Raw genomic sequence first — 15275 nt, forward strand, 5'->3', positions numbered from 1 at the left:
AGTCAATAATAGAAAAATAGGATTGATTTACATGTTAACGTTCAAAAATGCATCAAACGATTCACAATAGCTACACCAAAAATCTGCATTTTCATAAAAAACTGATTTATTCTTGTTCAATGAGTACACTGAAACTACACATTTAGAAAAAAATATACTTTTAAATCTAAAATTACAGAAAAAGAAATTAATTTACATGCTAGCTGTAAAACAAACAAAAAACTGCACATAATGTCCACAATAGAAATACATATTTTCAAAATAATAATTCACAGTTTTAGAATGTGTGAGCGTACAGCTTTTTAAATCAGATTAAAGTATCATTATTTTTACACCATCTTTACAGTTTCAGTTTAGAATCAAATGTGACTGTATTCCAGTGTCACTTTACCTCTTTATCAAATAAATTCTTTATAATTACACATGCATAAGATTCAGTTTTGGGTTGTGCTATGTATTTCTTGAAAAGATATTCAGCACCACTTTTTTTCTTCACAATAAACAGGCCTTTGATGTATCATGTGACTCTGCTTCCGCACAAAATGGGGCAATCACATGCCGCCTGCTTCAGCCAAAACGTAACAGGTTGCTATAATAAAGAGCTAAGAGGAATATAAACATTTACTATGGTGCAAAGTACAGTTACTGTAAATGATGCAAGACAGGAGCGCTGGTAGAAAATTATTGTGTAAATTAGTGTATTAATTTTGCCTCTCAGTGCACTGTTAATGCTGCTGCTTACTTCTAACATGGCATCTCAAAGTGAAATGACTTCCACTGAATATTCTCAGTGATAAATAGGCTAATTGATTTTCTATTCTGTGTTCCACGAGCTGCAGGAAAACAAATCAGGACCAAGCACGGCAACACATTTATGCATTTTCTGCATCATCCATGTGTTTTCTACTTAAACCTGTAACGAATTAGCCTGATTGGATGAGCCTCAGCTGACCTTTGTGGAACCGTTTAAGCTCCAACTGATTTGTTGAGTTCATTCAAGTCAAGTGTTGGACTTTAATCGTCATTTTTCTTAACATGCTTTATGGAACAGGCCCGCGGTGCTGCTACTCAGCCTCTTCCCTTCCTTTGAATCATTAATAATAAGAATAACAATCACAAAACAAAGATAATCCAAATTAGATTCAGAACATTAAGAATGAAGTGCAGCTGCATTAATAAGAACAAATGGCAAAATAAAGAAACAGCACAAAAACAGAGGATGCAAAAGTATATTTAAACAATGATGCATGTAATCAAATAAATATGGCACGTGAGAGATAATAGCTTCAAATACAAATGCTAGAAATATAAACAACATACAAGAAGAAATAAATGTGATATTAGTAATGATTTATAAAATACCAAAATCTTTATGGCATTACTTGTAGACAAGCTGCAAGAAAACAGAACCCAAATCTCACAGTTTGAAAGTAAAATAGATGTTATTTTAAATGTAAAATACAGCTAGTTTGTCGGGGCTTTAGAAACACACCAAGAACAGGAAACGTAGCTGTTTTCATGGAGTTAAATGACTGCATTCATCTGCAACAGAAATGGCAAAACTATGTTTTAAGATACAGTTTGGACAAAAAGAACATTCAGAGGGCAGCAATGAAGTGAATAAGATTACTACTGCAATAGAAAATAAGAAAATGGGAGAGTGCTGCATGTCTAGAGTACAAATCATAGGCCGTTTACATTAATATATGAAGTTATGGTATAAATCAGCACTTTAGGCCTGAAGATCTCCACCCAGCTGGTCCAAAATATTTGAGGTCCCTGCAATAAATCAAAGGACTGACTTTAAAAATGACCTCTTTATGAATACTCTCTCTCAAACAAGCCGTGGCTAACAGGACAGTGAGGCATCAAGAGACAAAATCAGAAAAGTTTAGTGGTTTCTATTTCAGCATTAGCACACAGACTTAATCATTATATTCTCTGCTGCTATATTACAGGCGGCCATCTGCATTAAAGTTATCTGCCACTCAATTTTGTGAGGATCTTGTTTCCAAAAGGGAAAAAACTCGCTCACAACACTGGATTACTTGTGATTTCTTTACAGCTGCTATTTCACAGTAAATCTTACTGTTATTTAGCTGTTAACAACAGGAACATTAACTCACAATGCAGACAAAATGCAGACAAAACTGCAAAACAGCTATCAATAGAATGATAAAGATTCGCGACAATGTGTGAATTACCTGCGAAGTTCACTGGATAAGTCGCTTCTAGTAGCTGAAATAGTTGCAACACAAGCTGCAATCTCAGCTTGTATTTATTTACATATTTATGTATGTATTTAATTTTCATTGTGGAATCGATAACGTCACAAACCGTTTACTACATGATATGTGACCATTTTCGCCACGCCAGCAGCACGATTGTAAAGATGTACAGTGCTCAAAAGAAATTTAGTTTAGTTCCCTACGCTTCGCCATTTTGAACCGGAGTGAGGAATTTCAAACTGAATTTTTAAATTTGACTGAGAAGCCAGAAATCAATCAAGAATAACACACAACCACTAGAACAAACTTTTCTGTTCAGGAATGCAAACAGATAACTGTAATTTGGCATCTCAATAAAAACAATGATAATGTGCTTTGCTATTTTTTTTTCTGCCTTTTTTGTAAAACAGTAAATTATTAAAGATATCCTGTTGATTAAAGAGCCTGCACTTACTAGCGGAATAACCATTGCAGAAACATTAAAAAAAAAGATATATTTTGGTAATCAGCAATACTGCTAATTTAGGGCAAACACCTTACACTGGGCGGTGGTCTGATGAATTTGCTAAGTACTGTAAATAATAATCAGGCGGTTGGTTGGTCCTTTAATACACTCCAGGCTGAAGTATTGGACAATTACTGGATGGATTAATGTTAGTCACAGCAGCATGTCTTCCTCTAGAGAAAGCAAAAAGAAAGAAGTGGTGAAAGATCAGGAGAAGGAGGAGTAAGATGAAGAAGATGGTGACCTGTCCAAACACAAACTGGACGATGAGGATGAGGACGATGAAGACGGCGACCTGCCGAAGTACGACTTGAATGTGTGATTCAAAATTTCAGCTCAATATGCCTCAAAACTGGTTAATTCCACCATATAACTCTTGCTTTTAGTGCTGTCCTTAACAGGCCGTTTTAGTGTCCGTAGCTTTAATTGCTGCTGTCCACACCCCTTTCAGGAAGAAAACTCTCTCTGTGCCTGTGACTGACAGTGCCAAGTAAAATAGTTGACTGTATCTGGCACAGACATGAATCACTGCATGAGTCCAGGACTTTTTATGGCTTTTTATGGCCTCCAACTCTCCCCCTGAACAATCGCTGCATGCAGACAATTAATCTTTATGACTTCACTGACACATCTTTCAGTGCAATCACAAGGTTGATATTTGTGTCCAAGCAAATATGAAATGGATTGTGATGAAAAGTAGTATGCCCCACCTCAATGATCAGGTCAGAATTTAACTTTCACGCCATCAGTTTCAGCGTAAAAGTTGTGCAAGCATCGTGAGCACTACCGCTCAGGTTTGCCGGCACGTCTGTGGCTTCTTAGGCCCCATCCACACGAAGACAAAACGCTTAACAGTTTCAAAAACGATCGCCATAAAGACGAAGGCGTCTCAGAAAATGTGTGCGTCTACATGAATGCACTCGATACGCATGGAAACGCTGTAAAACACGTGACAGACCTCTAGGGGCGCTGTAACGATATGACGGAAACACGCGCAAACAGAAGAAAAAACAGTGGGCATGCGCACTTGCGGCAAAAGTTGTAAACAGAGACCAAACCGGGAAGCATGAGTGGGCAACATGGGCAAGCTACTACGTTAGTCTGTGTCCTCGATAATTGTTTGTTCAACTCGGTGGTGATTTTGCTGCAACAGGGACAGTAGGGTTACTAGCTTCATCAGCACATTTGCTACACTGTACGCCGCCATTGTTGTTGTTGCCGTTGTGGCGCATGCGTGTCAGTGAAGATACGAAACTATGACGCGAGTGTATCTGAAAAGTAGCGGATAGCCAGTAAACATGGAGCTGCGTATACGGCGTTTCAAAATCTTTCCAATCTGGAACCTGGTTTCAAAAATGATCGTTTACAGACCCCCAAAACGCCGTCTTTGTGTGGATGATACGCAGATTCGGCAAGAAACTTATGCGTTTAGACCTCGGTTTGTCTTCGTGTGGACGGGGCCTTAGTCTTGTATCTGTAGCTTGATTTTCCATATTCTAAGTGTGATCATGAGTTTGCTCTGCAATATTACATGATAGCCTTCACTTAAAGTCAGAATGTAGCTTCTCTGAAACCCTTTCAATCAGGTCACAGTCCTTCCAGCTGCAGTCCACAGTGTGATGTTGCTGACATCCTCATGGCAAAGGGTGTGGACGGCATGTTGATCGCTTTCCAGAGGAAAGTTTTCCATAAAGGAAGTCCTTTGGCATGGTGGCATGCCTGAGGATGAAAGTATGAGGATGGACATGCAAATCTTGAGAGAGTGCTTGCGGTGTCTCCAGGATGTCTAAAAGTGTTTGTTGTTTTGTCCTTCTAATCTGTAAAACGAGAGGACTGTAATAGAAGAGGATGTCATGAGGTTGCCAGCTTCCTATCACTTTTGCTATCTGAAGGCCACTCCAGTTCTGTGTGTTTTCTCTGTGCGGCTCTGAGTGCCGAAAAAAAACATCAGAACATCCACAAAAAAATCTTTTCATGCCTCTAAATGTGCTGCTTCCGGTCATGTGCGAGTTTATTTGCAGTTAAAGCAAATCTGAGTCTTATTAAATGACAGAGGCTGAACTGAGTCACTTCTAAACTGGAACGACTTCACAAACTTCCTCCTTTCACAGTCGCCACCAAATAGCTGAATGAGATATGGAGTTTCATTGAGAAAAAAAAAACTGGAGCACTGTGGAGCTATTATGAGAGCAGACTGTGAAGTGAGAGTGGGAACTGTCTCTGAGGGAATGTCAAGGTTAGAAAGATTAGTTCTACTTCAAAGGAGGGAGTGTGTGTTTGAGAGGATTCATCTTAGAATTGAGATTTCATGTCGGAGGGTCGTCCTTTTTGTCCGTGCACGGAGAGGCTGGCAAATCCCCCAGCTGATGTTTTCGTCTAAAGGGGGTCTCTTCTCCGCGAGAGGCCAAAGAAGCCTGCCATTCCAGACAGTCAAAGCACTGACACTTGAGGGAAGCAGAGGTGTTAGGCAGATAAAGCAGCCTTACCCCGTTGCTGCTGTTTGTGCATGTGTCCTATGATAACACATGTCAGCCGCTATCACACGCTGCGGGCGGCACAGAGGTAACAGAGAGCGCTCAAAGCCCTGGGAAAACGTGGAGGAGCGTGAAATCACCTTGATCCAAAGATTCCTGCTGCATACCAGTCCACTGAACCCACCAGAGCACAGGGGCCCGGAGATGGGCAGGCTGCCACAGATCAAGAGAAAGAGACAAAGAAAGAGAGAAGAGGTGGAGGGCGACAGTCAAGATCTTTAATCCCGGAGCTCGGTTTGAAGCTTAACATCATCTTATGTGTTTCCTGTGTGAGATCAAGCAAGTCGCTCCATGAGGGAGGCCTCTCTCTCGGATATAAACACAGGATTTACTTTTACATGCCACTTTCAGGGCCAGGCTTGATTACAGGTTGCCCATGTGCCTGTGAGTCAAGCTGGCTGTTTGGGTTTACTGACAGTAGAGAAGAGGATGCTATGGCTGGAATGCTGTGGTGTGAACAGTGGTGAACACTCCTCCCAGCGCTGACTGATAGCTGCTGGAGCTCAGCTCAGCGGAGGAGATAAAGTGGCTTCTGTTCGTCACATGGTTGCATACTACACTCCCTGTCAAAAGTTTTAGGACACTGTCTCATTCAAATAAAGTAGAACCTGTCCTACAACTTTTGACAGGGGGTGTATTTCATCACATGGATGTGATCAGGGCAGGACTCTGGTCATACATGTAAAGTTTCAGGCAGATTGGAGCGTGTTCAGGGCATTGACACAGCATTTGAAATTTCATGGCGAAGGATCAAAATTCCAGAGGCCTCCACGGACACGCCCTTTGACTTTGGAAAAAGATTTTAATAACTTTGGATCATTAAGGCCTCCTGTATGTACTGGCCCAATTTGAGGTGAATTGGAGTTTCCCCCTAGGAGGAGTTCGCTCTAGAAAAAGATGAAAAATGGGCAAAATCTGACATTCAACGCAAAATAGCTCACTTCCTGTTGGGTTTGGAATGTGGCTGTCACTGACTTTTTTGTTCAGCCTGATGTGCTGCATATGTGTACCAAATCTGGTAGATACACCCCCTGTCAAAGTTGTAGGACAGGTTGTACTTTATCTGAATGAGACAGTGTCCTAAAACTTTTGACAGGGGGTGTATATGCTTTCACATCAACTGATTACGCCGCGCTGGAAGTGGGCTGAACACCCAAACATGAAACGTAGGCGGCGTAAAGGCTTGGCTGCATGTTCTTGAGCTTTCACGTGCTATTCTGGTCATGCTATCAGCGGTGTGGAACACGTCCTGTCACTGCCACTCACTTCAGAGGGGTTCAAAGAAGGTGCTTTCCAGGAGAACTCCAGCCCAATCAGGCAGGAGAAATAACTGTTTGGAGCTGCTCCCAACTATTGCTGTGGTTTCTCTACCCGGCATCTCATAATTATGTTTTTTTGGATGTATAAATCCCACTTCCTTAATGCCGGAGTAACTCCCACCATCAATCCTTCAGATGTGATTGGAAACCCTGTGGTGCAACCAGCTAATTTGCACTCAACTACGCAGTGAGATCAGAAAACAAATGGAGTGTCGTCAAATCGGCACAGGAAAAGAGGGTGTTTCCCCCCGCCGCGTCTTTGGAATGTTTTGGCTAAACTGAAAGCCATCATTCAAACTCAAATGCCAACATTTGAGGAGACAATGACGGGACAGATAGCAACATCCGGGCCTGGTTTGGGTCGTGAACACAAGAGGGTTTCTTTTCTACGGGTTGGGCCTCGGTCGCTGCTGAATCTCCCCCTCCTCCATTATGTCCGTGTGCGAGTCTGACGTCCGGCAGCTTGCATCCCTCACTCCTACCAGAGCCTCCAAGAACATTGCCCTATTCTCCACCATGAAGTCAGGAGTAATGGCAGACAGAGAAGGGGAGAGGAAGAGGGTACGCTTTAAACAAAAGAGGTTCTATAAGGTGCCTGAGACTCCAACTGCAAAATGTGCAACTCTGGTGTAAGGAATCCTGTAAAGGGGAAGCTATGATTATTATGCAGACTCTAAGATTATTGTTTAATAAGTTGTGATCATATTTGAAAAGAATTATTCACGATTTTATGGGCTGCTGCTAGAGAAAAGACTCCATTAGTAAATTAAGGAGCTTTGGAGGTACTTTCAGGCAGATTTTATTAACATCAGGCTTGGCTAGCTGGTCCCAGTTTAGTAAAATTAAACTCAGATGATAGACACCGAGTTACCAACTTTTGATTTGATGTGGCTTTTTAACAAACAGCTTATTTCCATGTCCAGTAATCTAACAATATCATTCTTATAGAGTCGTGTTTGATGCTGTTGAGTCCAGTATTCACATTCTTTAACCCTCCTGTTGTCTTCATTTACCAAAAAATATTGTTTCCTTGTCTGGGACAAAAAGGCAAAAATTTTAGCAAAAAAAATTCCCCAAATTTCTAAAAAATTTGCAAAACCTTCAGGAAGAAAATTCCAATAATTCCTTAAAAGTTTAATTTTAAAAAAATGCCCCAAATGTGGCAAGAGAATGCTTGTAAATATTTAAAAAAAATGAGTAAAATTCTTCCAAAAAAAATCCCCCAAATATCTAAAATGATTCGATATATATATATATCAGTCAAACTTTGAATATTTTCTTTGAGAACATTCACAAAAAAAATCAACCAAAATCCAGCGAAATTCGCTGGATTTTGGTTGATTTTTTTGTGAATGTTCTTAAAGGAAATATTTTTAATATCTCTTTTTTCCACCAAAAAATGTTCAGAAATTTCCCTAAGATGTTGAAAATGTGGACATCAGAAGAAAAATTTTTTTTTCCACATCTTCAAACTTTAAAACGGGTAAATTTCGAGCTACAGGACGACACGAGGGTTAAGCTCTGTTTTTGGTTTCCACCACCTCCTGAGGGAAAAATCTGCTAAATGCTAAAAGGCGCGACATACGGTGAAATTTTGCAGTTCAGCAACAAAAGATAAAGGCGACTGTCAGGCCGAGAAACAATAATCTGATATTCGATTTTGTGTTTTTTTGCACTTCAACAGACAAACATGGCAGTGGCGCTGAACTTGTCATCAAACTCTCCTCCAGAGAGCTTTTCTTTTCTATAAGAAGTGCTAAAGTTGAAATATTAGGAAAAAGTCCTCAAGGAACACGATATTTTAAAAAGTAATGTCGGGCAGGGAGGGACACTTAAGCGGCGAGCGGCATAGGTTGGATTTTAAGTGGGTGAGGTCACATCCTCTGTAATTCACAGTGAGCAAACTTCATGTTGAGTGGGAGTCACTCACATATCTGGACAAGATGATATTTACATCTGTCCCTTCTCTTCCTGCATGACTGTGAAACGGCAGAGCGTGCACGTAAAATATCGCCCATGTGAGCACGGCATGCGTCTGCAAAAAAAAAAAGAGAGAGTGATGCTCTTCATGTGAGCAAACAGCTCGATTTCTGTTATATAACTCCGCTGTGGGGGCCCCCTCGTTCTGTTCCAGCAGCAGACTCTTGAAGCTCCCCCAGCTTTCCTGCTCATTTGCCTCACAACACACAGATGTCTCAGGGCGGTGCAGGAGACCAGGGGGAGGACTGGGCCACGGCCAAGAGGCAGCGGCTGCCTGTCACAAGTGAACAAGTGTGTGTGGTCAGAGATTAGGGAAGGAAGGACACAAACAAAAATTCCAGCAGAGGAGCTCCTGCGGCAGCTGTGGCTTTCCGAGTGCGAAGGATGCTGGACAACTGGAGCGACCCCATTGGCCGGCGAGGTCGAGTGGGCGTGCCCCTGGCAGCGACTGGCTTCGTCTGTGCGATCTTAAATGAGAAGAGTGACAATTCATCAGAGACAGGATGTCCAATAGGAAGACAGATCCCAGGGGTAGATAGAGGGCCTTGCAGCTGGCCACTCAATGACCTTGGATCAAACAAAAGTTAGTCTTTCTCTCTCTGCTGCTCTCAAACACTCTCTGTGCCCACAGAAAAATGAGGCATTAATCAGCTGCAGAGCGCTGAGCAGTTTCCAGTAAGTCATTTTGTGTAAGTTTATTTTAAGCCTATGGGCCTCACTGTTCCACAAATAACATTGCTTTCTTCGTTCATTCACTTCCCTTCGGCTCTGCAACATTTCCACTCCTGCACATTTACATTTCCCTCCTGAGAGAGAGGAGGAAATGGGGGGGCCTCGCAATGTGAACCAAAGCTCTTTGAAAGCGGCTCTAGCGAGGCGATACGCTCCTTATAAACGGTGAGCAGAGAGGGATTCAGGGGCGGACCGCTGTGGCCTGGACTGTCTGGGAGCTGCCCGGCGTTTTCCTGTGTGTGATGCATGCTAACCCTGGGCCCCCTCGGCTTCGGCAGCGGCATAAAGAGGCCTCTGTATGGCTGACTCAGCTCCAGACTTAATTCACCTCATTGGTCTCATTGCTCGATTAAATTCAGCAGGGAGACTTAGGGTCATATTTGCCTCTGAATGTCTCAGGCATTCAAACAGAAGGATGGAAATCAACCTGCTATCAGTATGGAAGTTGAAGGTTGCCACAACAACGGTCCTGCAGACAGAGAAACAGGCCACAAACTGGAGCCAGACTAAACACATCAATGCACACTGATAAGTACTGTCAGTTTAATAGATCTAAGAGGGGGTGGAAAATATTGTTTCTGTGAGGTAACTTCTCTTGTAATGGCTTTGTCTTAAAATTGAAACATTCTGGCAGTCTTGGCCGACCGTGGCCTCGCAGAACAAACTGTATTTATTCAATTATGTGCAGAAGACAAAGGAAGAGTGTGTGAAATGCAGGAAGCAGAGCCTGTACGGCACGATACGGTTTCGAAACGACCACTTCACTTCAACCGCAGAGCAATTTCTTGGTCCATCTCAGGCCTGCGTTGAGTTTGCCACCGCAGTTAGCAATGCAAGCACAACAAATAAACACTCTGGGTGATGGCGAAATCCAATATTTCCTCTTGCATGTTGTGTAATTTGGCATTCCAGAGAGCCCAAGAATAAAAGAAGCAAGACAAACAGGGGCATGCCAGGCCTATCTGCAGGAAATGCCACGATACGAGCTGGAATGGTGATGATGTGGTCAGGGGTGGGTGACAACATCGTACTCCTCCGGTCCCCTGACGCCCAGCGTGGCTTTGATCCTGCTTTGGGTGGGGGGTCCAGTGGAGGTCCAGAGGAGCAGAGGAGCCAACCTGCCTGACGGTGCCCTGCCCATTAGCTGGGATCGGCATCCACCAGGGCGTTCCTGTCTCTGATCATGCCAAGCGATTTCACATACTGGGCAGCATGGCAGAAATCTCTAACTCAAGTGCAAGAATGGAGACAAAACGCAGTAATTGGCCAATCTTCTGATACAAAGATGGAATCTGTGTTCATCCCAAGCCTCCTCCTACAAATTAAACAGTTAAAGGACAGAATCCGGCCTTTTGGAAAATATGCTTTTTTGCTTTCTTGCCAAGCAGTAGGTGAGAAGCAGAGTAACACTGCCTGTGCGATATGAAGCAGCGGTGGTTTAAATTAGCTTAGCATAAATCTGGCCCCTGTATAAAGATAAAGTCCTACTAAAACCAACACATCTGTAGCTCACTGATTAACTTAATATTTTTTTGATTACAAAGGCTGGACCTCCTGTTTTCTTCATTTACGGACACCGAAAAATATTGTTGCCTCGTCTGAAAAAAATTCTGAAATTCTGAAAAAAAAATTCGCCAAATTCATTTTAAAAAATTGCTAAATCTTCGGGAATAAAATTCTAAAAATTCTTTAAAAGTTTCCTTTAACATTGTATTTTTTAAAAATCCCCAAATTTGGAAAGAAATACAAATTTAAAAATTAAAAAAATAAAAACTGTAAATATTTTTAAAGAATTGAATATAAATCTTCCCAAAAAATCCTAAAAATATCTAAAGTGATACATGTATATCAGTAAAACTTCTAATATTTTCTTTAAGAACATTTAGAAAAAAATCAACCAAAATCCAGCGATTTTGGTTGATTTTTTTCTAAATGTTCTTCAAGAAACATTTTTCTAACAGTTATTTTTTCCACCAAAAAAATGTTTCCTAAAAATGTTGAAAATATATATTTTTCCCACATTTTCAAACTTTAAAACGGGCCAGTTTGACCCGCAGTACGACAGGAGGGTTAAAAAAATTGCAGAACACCACATCATGATTTACTTTGGTCGCTGTATGGGTGGAATGAAAAGGAAGCATTAATTAGGGAGCTTAAGAGATGTTGGTTTTAGGAGGATTTTACCTTGCAACAGAATCAGATAAATTATTTCCAGTGATTATGTTAAAGGTCCGAAATGATAAAATATTGGGGGGGGGGGGGGGGGGTGTATTTTCTGGATGTCATGAATTGAAAGTTTTAAGTCCTGGTCTCACACTTTTCATTCATGCAAGCTGATTTGCTGTCAATCAAGCACTTAAGAAAGAGTTTTCTTCCTGAAGGGGGCGTGAACAGCAACAGCTCTGCTACGTTTAACGCTACAGAAAGAGAAATTACTCGTTTATATCAAGACGACATCCAGGCATTGCACAGCTCATTGTTAAATGAACCATCTTGGCAATATTTTAAGTTGAAAAATGTAAAGACACATTCAGGGGACATGCGAGACTTTGATTATTTAAAGCGGCACAATATGCAACCCTTATGCTAAGCTAACTAGCTACTAGCCATGTATGTACTATACAGACGTGGGAGTTGTATCAGTGGCTCTTCAAGGAGCTCAAAGAAGTGAAGGAGTGCTTTACCCAAAACAATTAGTTCCCAAAAATGTTGAAGGTGGAGATTGTGATTCCGGAGAAAAAATGTCGATATTTAGCTTATAATATAGCATATTCAGATGGATAGCATATGTCAGATTTACTGTTCTTTTTGCTGTCTCATGCTGGAAAAAAAATAACAGTCGTATGGATCAGCCTGAGCTACTTTGTTTCCCAGTTACAAAGCTGTGGATGTGTTTTTCTATATTCAGGACACAGAGAGCAGACTGGGAGGAGTTACACACAGAATATGTGACAATGTATTGCACTAGAACCGTAATCTTCACCTTTGATTGGCATTCTCTAATTGTTGTTTCAGCATTTTCTCATGCCTTCCCCCCCTTACGCTTACTTCGGGTGCAGCCCTTTTCAGGTCACAGAGCTCAAAATCCAGTTGAACAGGCTGAGCGTTAATTTAGACACAGAAAGAGAGCGAAAAGCACTTCCACTGCAGACAAAACCAGTTGAAAGCAAAACCTGGAGATTAGTCTTAATCAAATAACAAGCTTACAGAACCAGATACCGGGCCTTTGTTGCCACGCTAAGAGCCCCCCCGAACTATGAGAGGTGGATCAGACTGATCATGATACAACATGCTACACACGCAGAATCATTTCACACTGATGGAAACAGGACATTTGATCCAACTAAACATTCCCAAGGACTGCCTTGTTTACCCGTCTATCAGGCTTGTTAATAATAGTTACCGCCCAAGAGAAAACCTTTTCCTCCTTGCCTCCAGCCAATGAAGAGAAACTCATCAATTCTTCCCACCAAAAGTCTGGGAGACGGAGCTAATCCTAGTGGTTGTTCATATGTCAGCCGACGGCCCACGCTGGGAAAGGAGGAGTTCCCAGTGTGCTGCGGCCTGAAGCTGCGATGGTCTGCTTGATCCTGGGCCACAGCTTCCCAGGACCGAGGCCTCGTCCCTGGGGAGTGCTGCCGAAGTTCCGGCTTTATCAATCTGCATCCTCAGCGCTGCCCATAAGTCCCACTGTGGTGACCTTCAGACCGTTTTCAAACAGAAATATGTGCACAAGTCTTCACATTACACAGTAATACCTCAGATACCTGTACCTGTGACTGCTTGTCTGTTGCATGGATTGGAAAAAAGCTTGGTACATTCATTCAACATGCATGGTTCCGAGATGATCCCCTGACTGTTCCTCTCGTGACACTATCAGGTCAACATTTTCATCCGTTATAGACATATTTCACAGAAGACGTTTTGGCTTGAAAAGCACAAATATAACGGAAAAAATGGAAACGCTATGCAGGTGAGCTAGTTTCAGGGTAGTGGTAATGTGTATGCTGGCTCACAAATAGGACGATGAATGAAACAGAGCTATCAAAACACACACAAAAATATCTGTTTCACCTGTGTTTGTCGAGCTTTAACAAGTTAAAATGTCTGTTGCAGAAAAGGTCTATACTGAGTGAAATTTTCATGTCCCACTCAGGTGATTTTCTGACTTTCCCTGCCTGTGACACTGTAACAGCAATATTCCCATCAACCTCTGCTGCATTGTGTTTTTAGGGTATACCATTGCCTGTATATAAAGATGGACAAACTGTCTGTAACCTCACCAACTGTTTCCTGAAGAGCAGATTTGAAGCTCAGTGTGGCGACGATGGACATTGCCATCTTGGCAGGACCTGACATCTAGTAACTTCCAGTTCATCCAAAAACCAAAAAGCAAAGAGACGGAACATGATTTAAGCTAAGAAAGGCCTGGCATTTTCCTGTGACAACACTGACATGTCACTAAAACCTGTCACTTCCTTATTTTGCTTAACTTTAAGTTTTAAAAGAATTTAAATGGGTAACTTGTAGAAAAATCCACCCTTGTACAATTGCCATAAACAAGGAAATTATCTACAATGACTAAAACTTTTTTTTTTGCATCAGGCTGTAGACATGTTTAATTCTACTGTATTGTTGGACACTTTTATATAGGAATCTATGAAAACTGCCTAGTTGTTGGAGCCAGTCTCAAGTGGACATTAGTAGAACTGCAGTTTTCCAAGTTGGCTTCATTTTTCAGCTCTGGAGGTTGCCGTTTGCAGCTAATACGCCAATGATAGCATGCTAGACAGCCGAGACTAAGATGTGCCACCTTAAAGAGCTACCTAACAAGCAAAACTTGACATTAATTACTCAAATTAATTTTGGCCAGCACTTCATCACACTAAAAAGCGTTTCATTGTTGGTTTGACACCAGAAAAGAGCCTCTGTGTCCTGCTCAGTTCCTAATAAATAACTTATGTTAGATTGAAGTTAACATTGCTGTCTTCAAACATTAGCTTAGCAGGCTACGACCACATGTTATGTCTTGGTAGTTAGCAGAAATGTCTCTAACATTATGCATTTGCTACAGCAGGAAATAGAGTTGTCACAATTGTAAATTGGGAAGGTTTTCTGAGAAAAAGCACAAGTCGTACTTGCGGTTCTTCTTCGCTAACACCAATGCAGAAGTATTGCTATCTGACATTGCAACAGTTGTTTTGAACATGTGTTGCATCATGGAACACAGTAGGTGAGTTAGACTGGTCTGATTTACACAGAAATTTACTGTAATCAGTAGAGCATCCAGGGGTTTTGTAGCAAACTGCAGATTCTACACATGGGGCTGTTTGGTCAAATCAGTGCATACTGCTATATAATCATCAGTTTCTAACATAGGAATAATGAATATTGTGCCCGCTGAACAACAGCATGTTAGCGTAGTCGTTGCAAGCATGATAGCACACTGACATTAGCATTTAGCTAATAGCATTGCTGAGAAAACTACAGCCACACAGAAGTCTTGGCATAGTGAGACTTTGGTCCCGTTTCAAACAAGGATGTGTCCTTCAGTAACATCTTTCAATAGAGTCAGATAACTCCACCCATCCGACTATAAAACTCACATTTATTCCATTCTCATGGAAATCAGCGAAGGGTTGGCTGCTTCCCCGACAACCTAGGATGTCTTTGTTTCCGAACCTTATATAATCATTGATAACAGGAAGTAGTGAGGCATATGTTATGATTGGAACCACGGCCAGAGCTCAAGCCCTTGGTCAGGATTCCCACTGTCACTGAGGAAATGAAAGCACAGGGAGGCTATCTTTATGGTTAGCCCATGAAGACATAAATACTCACTGGGAGAAGCAAGACTTTCAATCGGACTGCAGAAAAAACTGATGACTGGGCAAAGAATGAATTGCACAAGATGAAACTGTCTTATAGGATGATCTCCAAAAGCAGCACAAAGCCGCTGAGGCGCACACAATGCAGC

The 15275-nt window shown here is 41.6% G+C and overlaps 1 protein-coding gene across 1 annotated transcript in view; it reads right to left on the reverse strand.

Annotated features, from left to right (window-relative positions):
- golgb1 (golgin B1) overlaps positions 1–15275 on the reverse strand; it is a 125660-nt gene that overhangs the window by 45402 nt on the left and 64983 nt on the right. The gene's annotated exons all lie outside the window — the stretch shown is intronic.

This window comes from Acanthochromis polyacanthus, chromosome 1 (assembly GCF_021347895.1).
Source record: "Acanthochromis polyacanthus isolate Apoly-LR-REF ecotype Palm Island chromosome 1, KAUST_Apoly_ChrSc, whole genome shotgun sequence".
In the NCBI taxonomy this organism is placed as follows: Eukaryota; Metazoa; Chordata; class Actinopteri; family Pomacentridae; genus Acanthochromis; species Acanthochromis polyacanthus.